General features: G+C 44.3%; 1 protein-coding gene across 1 annotated transcript in view; it reads left to right on the top strand.

Annotated features, from left to right (window-relative positions):
• The first annotated feature begins 5,921 nt into the window (after window positions 1–5,921).
• Window positions 5,922–8,118, top strand: part of LOC146197806 (techylectin-5A-like) — a 30,309-nt gene continuing 28,112 nt past the window's right edge. The window contains exon 1 of the mRNA XM_084593028.1: window positions 5,922–6,033. The gene's annotated coding sequence lies outside the window, so the exon portion shown is untranslated. The remainder of the gene's footprint in view (window positions 6,034–8,118) is intronic.

Genomic DNA, 8,118 nt, shown 5'->3' on the forward strand with positions numbered 1-8,118 from the left:
ACGCAGGCATGTCCATACAGCTCCGTTAAAGCGAGGTTTGATATGTTGGATGATAGCTTACGCTATCGCGTCATCGCGAAGGTGGGAGTGAAAACAGAAAGAAAGAGGTGCCGTAGTGGAGGGCTTCGGACCATCGCACGATAGAGGCTTTCGCCTCGTCGCAGTTTAGTGATTCAAAGTGCCCCCTAGAATTTTTGGTTTTATTCTTGCATATTTTAACGGCCCTTGCAGAGGTCACATTTCTGCGCGTGGCTTGTTTCAATGAGTAGGGGAAAGAGGAGAAGGAGGAAAGGCAGGGAGATTAACCGGGCTTGTTTCAAACGTTCCACAGCAACCACCAAAGCAAAAGATGTGCATTCGCTGTAAGTGAGTGGCTACGTATCTACTTCCCACGTCGTCTGCGAGTGCCAGAAATGCTGCAGCTACGCACAAGGAAACTCAGAACTGGCTGGGACAGGTAGGTCACCACCGCTTGCGGCGGGGTCTAGCCTGCCACTGAATTTGTATCTGTTGTAGGCCGTCATTGCACCCGTCACCGCTTTGGTGGTGGACAACTGCTGTTGTTGCGGCGCCCGTCTTTCTTTCCCTCTTCCTTTTCTTTCTTCTCTAGTTTCTCTTCTGTCTGCACGAGGCAGCGGAGATGGCTCAGCTACAGAGCCAGTAGCAGGCCCGTGCATTTTCTGTTCCTTCTTCCTACAGCCACAACAACAACAGCAACTATTCATCGGCAGCTGCGTTTCGATGGAGGCGAAAAGGAGTGGCGTCCGTGTGCTGTGCGATGTCAGTGCACGTTAAAGAACCCCAGGTGGTCGAAATTTCCCGAGTCCTCCTCTACGGCGTCTCTCATAGCCTTAGTCGCTTTGGGACGTTAAACCCCACAAACCAACCATAGAACCGCCTATTCTGATTCACCCGGCGCCTTACAGAAAGAGACAGCAGCATGACCGTCGGTCTGCTGTGGACAAAGTTTGAGCAGTTTGTTGCGGAGGGCCCGGACAACATGATTTATAGCAGTCGGACAAAAGCTACGGAACCTTGGATGGTCCTATGACCCCACCGTAAAAATAAACCTTATTGACTTTGAGCGATACTCCAAAATGAATAGATAGGAGCTCTGTATAGTAGCGCACATGTGCTGTATCGGTACGTACAATAACAAGTCCGCATTGAACAAGCGTAATAAATAACGTGATGTGCATCTAATCACGTGAGGATAGCGTCCATTGATGACCTGCAGGGTCATCAATAGCCGACTGGCGCAGAGTTTTTCACCGTTATGAAAGAGGTTAAAGAGCCCCTGGGATCGTTCATGCAACTTCTCAGTTGACGCACATCGTATTTAGTTGCGCTACCGTCTTTGTAAATATTATTAATCAAGTCGTATCAATGTACGCTTCCTCAAAGCATACGTGCAAAAGTTTTTAAAGCGCAGCTCTTTGGCGCCCGTTCCTGGGTTTAGCGTCGTCGTCGCCGTCGACGTTGTCCTTCGTAACCAGGTCCACTTTCACTCCCACCTCCCTTCTTTTCCTTACGGCGCGATTCAGGTGTCCACAGAAACAAGTGTGACAGATACTGCGCCTTTCCGTACCTGTGAACCAATCATGAAAGGCACGCTTCAGAGCTAAAATGGAAGACGTGGGATACAGGGTACACACTGCAATGGTAACAATTCACGAATAATGCGACCGCCCACATCAAACTGCAGGGTAACATGTGCAGTATTTGAGAATTCACTCGCTCACAGAGAAAAGAATCATATGTTGATGTAGCTTGCGTATATACAGCTAGTTTGATAGTCCAGATCTCTAGCCATCGTCCCTTGGCTTTCGAGGAAGGCCTGGCCCGGATCATTTTTCTTTAAAACATACTGCTAAAAATTCGATGAGACACTTGCTAACTTTGGCTACAGCGTTGTCAAGTCAGTTTAAAATATTTGCGAAGGTTTTTTCTTCTCGTCTGCAGCTGTGGCATTGGTCTCTTCGCCGTGCAACGTTCCTATGGGCCCACGCACTGCCTCCCGATAACTTAATTTCGCTCTTCATTTCTCCGACTTCCGTCATGACACTCGAGAACTGTTCGTGGAGTGTTTCTTGATGGAATAGTTATCTGTAATTGTACATACATGTCTTGCTCAAAATCTTTGCCTCAATCTATTGAAAAAGGTGAGACAGCTAATGAGCTGCGCTCAAATATCGCATTGGAAAGTAACGTAATGGTCAGAAAATGTTCGTGATAGGTTTCATATGACCCTAATGTTAAATGTTCATTTTCGTAAATTTCATTTGAAGAGTAGAAAAATGCGCATTTAAAATAGTTTTGTTCGCTGCGTAGTGGAAAGCAGCGCATCACATCTGCGATCCCGAGCGCAGAATATGCGTTTTCGGTCAAACACTAGTCGAGTCAGATACGAAGTGTCCACTTACATTCCCGCTGTGTTTGAGGATAGTGGTGGTAATTTTTCTTTTATGCAATTCTAACGAACTCTAGGCCATTTGATTCCGACAAAGTCTCATGTGCAACCACAGTAGTAAGAAACTGCACTATTTTTTTTTTTTTTTTTGCTAGAGTACTCACTTCGCGCTTTCCAACGAGCTCGTTATGAAGCTTAAATACGGCAACACAAAATTTTCGTAACACTTTTCTCCCTCCTCGAGGTGGCGTGACCGTGAAAACTGCAGTGCGTAGTAAATCATGCTGCTTATGCCATGAAAGACTCACTGTACACCGGCTGTAGCGGTAGTGGGATGCACTGATAAGGTTGGCACCCGTACCCTATAGTTATTGCATGATTGAGCATACAAGACTGGTGATATAGATGGCGTGTGATCACTGAAAGAAAAGTGGCAATCGCAAGCAGGTGTTTTTGTTTACTGAATGGAAAAGTAAACGCTGTCGACTGATTAAGGCAAGTTAGTTGAAGAAAAGAATCCAGGCTTGACACACAAGCCGATTGGAGCTGTTAAATGCTTAGGCATTTCTTTGGTAAAAATAAAAAACAATTAGCTGGGGTTTAGCTTTAGTTAAACCCAGTAGGTTGCGCAAGCAAAGCCGACCAGCTTCTTCTTCTTCTTCTAAGGCGCACCGTGGCTACCGGCCGCGGCAACCCGACGGCTTTGGCTGGGAGCCCAGCGGCAGCCGCTCATGGAGACGGCAGCACCCCCCCCCCCCCCCCCCCCCGGCAGCGGCGCTGCTCCATCTGCGGCGCACCGTGGCTACCGGCCGCGGCCACCCGACGGCTTCAGCTGAGAGCCCAGCGGCAGCCGCTCCTGTTGCCATGGCGACGGCAGCGACGCCGCTCCATCTAAGGCGCACCGTGGCTACCGGCTGTAACAACCCGACGGCTTGAGCTGGGAGCCCATCTGCAGCTGCTCTAAAGGCCACCGTGGCTACTGGCCGCAGCTAGGTGACGGGGCTAAGACCTGGAGTAGTATTGCTTACGCAATAAAAGCAAAATATGTAATCAGTTTCTTTGGGAGTTCATAACGCCATGTTTGCACATCAGTGCTACTGTTGTGAAAGTAATGCTTCTGCACAATACAATCTGTGATGCTTAAAACAACAACTTAATTTTCATTATTTTCTTTTGTACATAAAAATCCTCGGATAATGGGGCATTTACAAGAAGGATCGGCACTACAGTTACAAGATATGTATTCGACTTTTTTTTTAATTGGATAGGGATGATAAGGTGCACAGCTTCCATGGGAAGATAGTTTCAGCCCCTATATGATTTGACAAAACATTATCCGAGATGAGCAGGTGCATTAATTAGCAGGTGGTGGGTAGATGGTCTTATGATGATCGATTCTGCTGGAAAGGCGATGAGTGACATGATCGATGTTGCTAAAGCTGAGTGATAGAACTTGTGAAAAAAGCGCATTGAAACACTTTCCGTCATGACGCAAGGTTTGCTAAAGATGCTGGTGATTTTAAATCAGACACACTATGATAATACGGGTAGCCGGAGTAAATAAAGCGTGCAGCGCAATTTTACTTTTTTTTTTTCAATATTAGAGAAAGGTTTCACAGATGCGGGTCCTATACTCCTGAAACGAATTCTAACTTAGGTCGGACAAGTGTTAAGTATGTTAATAATTTAATAGCAGGGGTAGCAAAAAGAAGATTTCAACGCGAGAAGTCAAGGGTATGGTTAACCTAACTAGCGATGTTCGTTATATGTCATGACCATGTTTGCGTATGAGTAACGGTAACGCCCAATTACTTACAGGTTGAGACGAAGGACAACACGGTATTAAAAAGATCATATTGATGAGGAATATACGACTGCCTGCCATGAAAAGTAATCAAACATGTTTTAGTAATATTACTTGGCAGTAACCAATCTTTGCACCAGGTTTCGATATTTTAAGATAGTTTCGAAGGATGAGAGCGTCAGTGCCGTTAGAAATCAGGTGGTAAATTACACAAACATAAACAAATAAACGAATGCAAGAGGTAATGTTAGACAGCACGTCATTGAAATAAATTAGGAAAAGCAAGGGTCTGATCATTGTGCCTTGGGAAACATCCTAGGTTACCAGAGAACGGGTGGTTACCAATGCCTCAGTTTAGGTAGGGGGAGGGGGGGAGTGGTTATGAGCGTAGCAGAGAAGGCTGGTCGTTGTCTGCTAGTCAAAACGTTTCTGAGCCATTCCATTACTAAATGATTAAGGTTTAAGCGCGAAAGTTTTAGTGTAATCGTTTGTGCGGTACTTTATCGAATGATTTCTCAAAGCCTAGTAAGATCGCGTCGACAGGAAGTTTTGGTCAAGGTTAGAACTGAGGTCGCTAATAAAAAGAGCTAGTTGGGTATCACATGAAAGGGCTTTCAAGAAGCCATGATAGTTAAGGTAGAAAAATATAATCGAAAGGAGAAATCGGACTATGTGTGAGTAAATAACATGCTTCATTAATTTCGAGCAGATGCTTGTCAGGGAATAGGCGAATAGTTTTTATACGAAGATGATGAACCTTCTTTTCTTTTTTCTTTTTTTTTTTTTGGGGGGGGGAGGGGGTGATCTAGGACGATCTTACTGATTTTCCAGTCTTTTGGATGCCGAAGCTATGAGACTATTAACAGAAAAGACCAAGCGCAATTGTCCTCTGGTTCAAAATGAGATGTGTTTGTACGAGTTGTCGATTTTCTCTACAGTCAATTTAGTACAAGGCCCTCTATAAAACATGCCTTCTGACCTCCACAAGCAGCGTATTAGCTATAAAAAAAGGCATTAGGTGGCTGGCGATCTACTTAGATACATTCCCAACAAGGATGGGCAGAAACAGTATGTCTAAAAAGGTCGATTTTTATATATCTGCCTTAATCGCCTTCCGTTTCTTCTTTTCGGCTCCCGTTACCCTCCGTCTCTTTTTCTTATTTGCTCAAACCCTACCCCTACCCCCTAACGCATTTACCCCGGCCTACTAAGCTCACGCGAAAGCGCTCAATTGTGTGCAGCAATGTAGGAATTAGACTTCGGTAATCACGCGCTCAATGCCTCAAAAAGTATTCGAGCTCTCTATGCACTGCAAGCTGGTTTTCCACTTCCCACCATCGACAAAGAGTAACCTTTAAAAGATTAGCACGACGGTTCACGTATGCACGGAAGGTTCTGCTCTTACACGAACAAATGATACCAGAGGAAGTAACGGGGCGATGCACTTCGCCGTCCCTATATGGCGGCCACGTGGACATGTTTTTTTGCTTAAAACTTTGACGCTACACAGCCTTGCGGGTTAGGAGCGCAACGCCCGTCTGTCAGAGTCACGTTTTATCTTTGTCCATCCGTCACTGGGTTTTCCGCTCCAAGGACAACAGAAGGTTTCTGCACTGATATCTTGCGGCACTCACGTGGTAGCCTTTCTGCGAATACAGGCGAAACTGTCACACGCACGTCACTAAACTGCGTACGTATATTCAGGAACACGCGCCAAAAAACATCGCAACCGTCGTCGCTCGAGCTCATTTCAGAGGTTTGCCTCGAGGGAAGTTTCGCGGAGCCGGTTGCTGACGACATTTCTTACAAAGGTGCTACGGTGAGCTTGCATTAGTTTACCTTAATCAGTCTTCTGTAGTGCAGAGTTCTTCTAAAATATGTTTTGTTAGAAATCATGGCTTAAAAAGATTTGTCACTCTTTCAGTATGGCAGCGCGACAGGGATTGTTGTTTTGTAATTTTTTATGTATTCTTTTTTTCATAATTCGACAGGAAAGAGCGAGCCGCCAGTTTATACAAAAAAAAAAGATACGGCTGAGACATTTACATTCGTCTGATTGATACTATGACTGGTGATCTGTATTAGAAGCGGCCAAATAAGTAACCGAGTTCTCTAATTTTATTCTCGGCAAGACGTCATCGTAATATCATAAGTGTAATATTAACACATTTTGATAAAAAAACATTTAATGTATAACTTCTCTATCCTACACAGTCATACCTGATTGCTTTTAATAGAGCCTTAACAGCGCTGAACATTTTTCGCAACGTAGTTGCGCATACCTATAATTATCACTACGCAGATACATGTATAATGTTTATTACCGACAAAATAAGGAACAAATTAATATTCGCCATCACAACCCAATTATTTGATAACTTACTGACTGCTAATCTTTCGCATCGACTAATATCGTATTGTTTTATGCTTGTCCTTGATATGTTTTTTTCTTTACGCTTGTTCTCCTATGATACACCATATGTTCAAGTCACATGCTTCAGAGAAGTCTGCCACTGATTTTAAAGCAGGCTTTTTTAGATAAAAAGATAGCTGTTTCCGAAAATAAAACCAGTTATGGCAAATATTAAAACTCAGGTGAATCATATTATCGTAGACGTTCTAACGGAGATATCTAACCAATTTTAACATAATATTCTAACAAACGATGAAACAAAAAGCTTCAATATAGCTACGCTTTTTGAATATGACAGAGGGTCACATTTGTAGCCCGCCAGTAGTCAAAGTGATATCTCTTGTTAGGTTCTGAGGACACAATTACGTTTGAGGCTCATTTACAAATTCTGGCCGTTCATCCCGCAGTTCTAAAATCGCGCCTGCTCTCCATCAAATCCCTCAAATCACGCCACGTCCATCAAATCACATCGCTCTGGAATGTCGCCAGAAAGTCAGCCGAATAAGTATTTTACCTACTCGTCAGGAGATGCACGGTGGATACTGTACGAGAAGCATATATGAGATCATAATACATGTATTGGGTCCCTGTACTCACCCCTTAGGTATTACATCCAAAATGGCTGTCGCCAAGGTAATAAAATGAACTGAAACAGCTTGCCGTATTATTTTTACTACTTCCCATTACTTCAAGCACACGAGTTTCCATGTACCTCGTAATAGAGCTTATATGCAAAAGATAATTGAAGTGCATGCCCATTATGCGGAATGTAATTATAAACTACATTTTGCTTCAGTGTTCATTGTTTTGCCACATTGAGATAATCGTGAGGTCACCTAGTGACTGCTTGTAAATTAAATGTGCACTAACCATTTTTGGTCGATACAATAAACAGGGCTCTACAGAAAGCAAGGGCATTTGCTGAAAGCAACCTCGCTGTGGCAGTGGTGCATAAGCACACGATCTCGCTGCAGAACAACTACGCTGCGGTCGCTGGCGCTGGTGAAGGCTGAGGGTGTAGTCTGGGTTAAGTATGTCTACGCTGTTCGTCTAGATTGTAAAATGTCCCCGGTTAACGTGTACGTAGTGCGCTTCCGCACCTTCGGAATGCTATCCTTCTGAGGAAAGGCGCTGCGCGCAGAGGGGTGGTCAGCATCGTTATGGTCTTACCCGTTTCGTTGTCAGAGAAGAAATACTTCGCGTACACTATTCCTGTGAGTTCAATGAACTGACATTGAAGTGCTTTTTTTTACGTGTTAAAGAGTAGGCGAATTAAGAATGAAAGCGATGCTCAAAAATTCAAGCCAGATTTCTGCGAGAAGCCCTTGTTCGATCTTCAGAGTAATCAAGATTTGAACGATTTCAAACACGCTGCCGACACTATTTTTCCTTTGTGGCCGCATCTCTCCGCGGCTTAGTCTTACACTTGGGTAAAGCAGAGCGGTTTTTGCGATTTATATGGAGCTTAGTCATGTGACGTCATTGCGGCTG

The sequence above is a fragment of the Amblyomma maculatum genome, chromosome 2 (genome assembly GCF_055883805.1).
Source record: "Amblyomma maculatum isolate TAMU_Amacu chromosome 2, ASM5588380v1, whole genome shotgun sequence".
NCBI lineage: Eukaryota > Metazoa > Arthropoda > Arachnida > Ixodida > Ixodidae > Amblyomma > Amblyomma maculatum.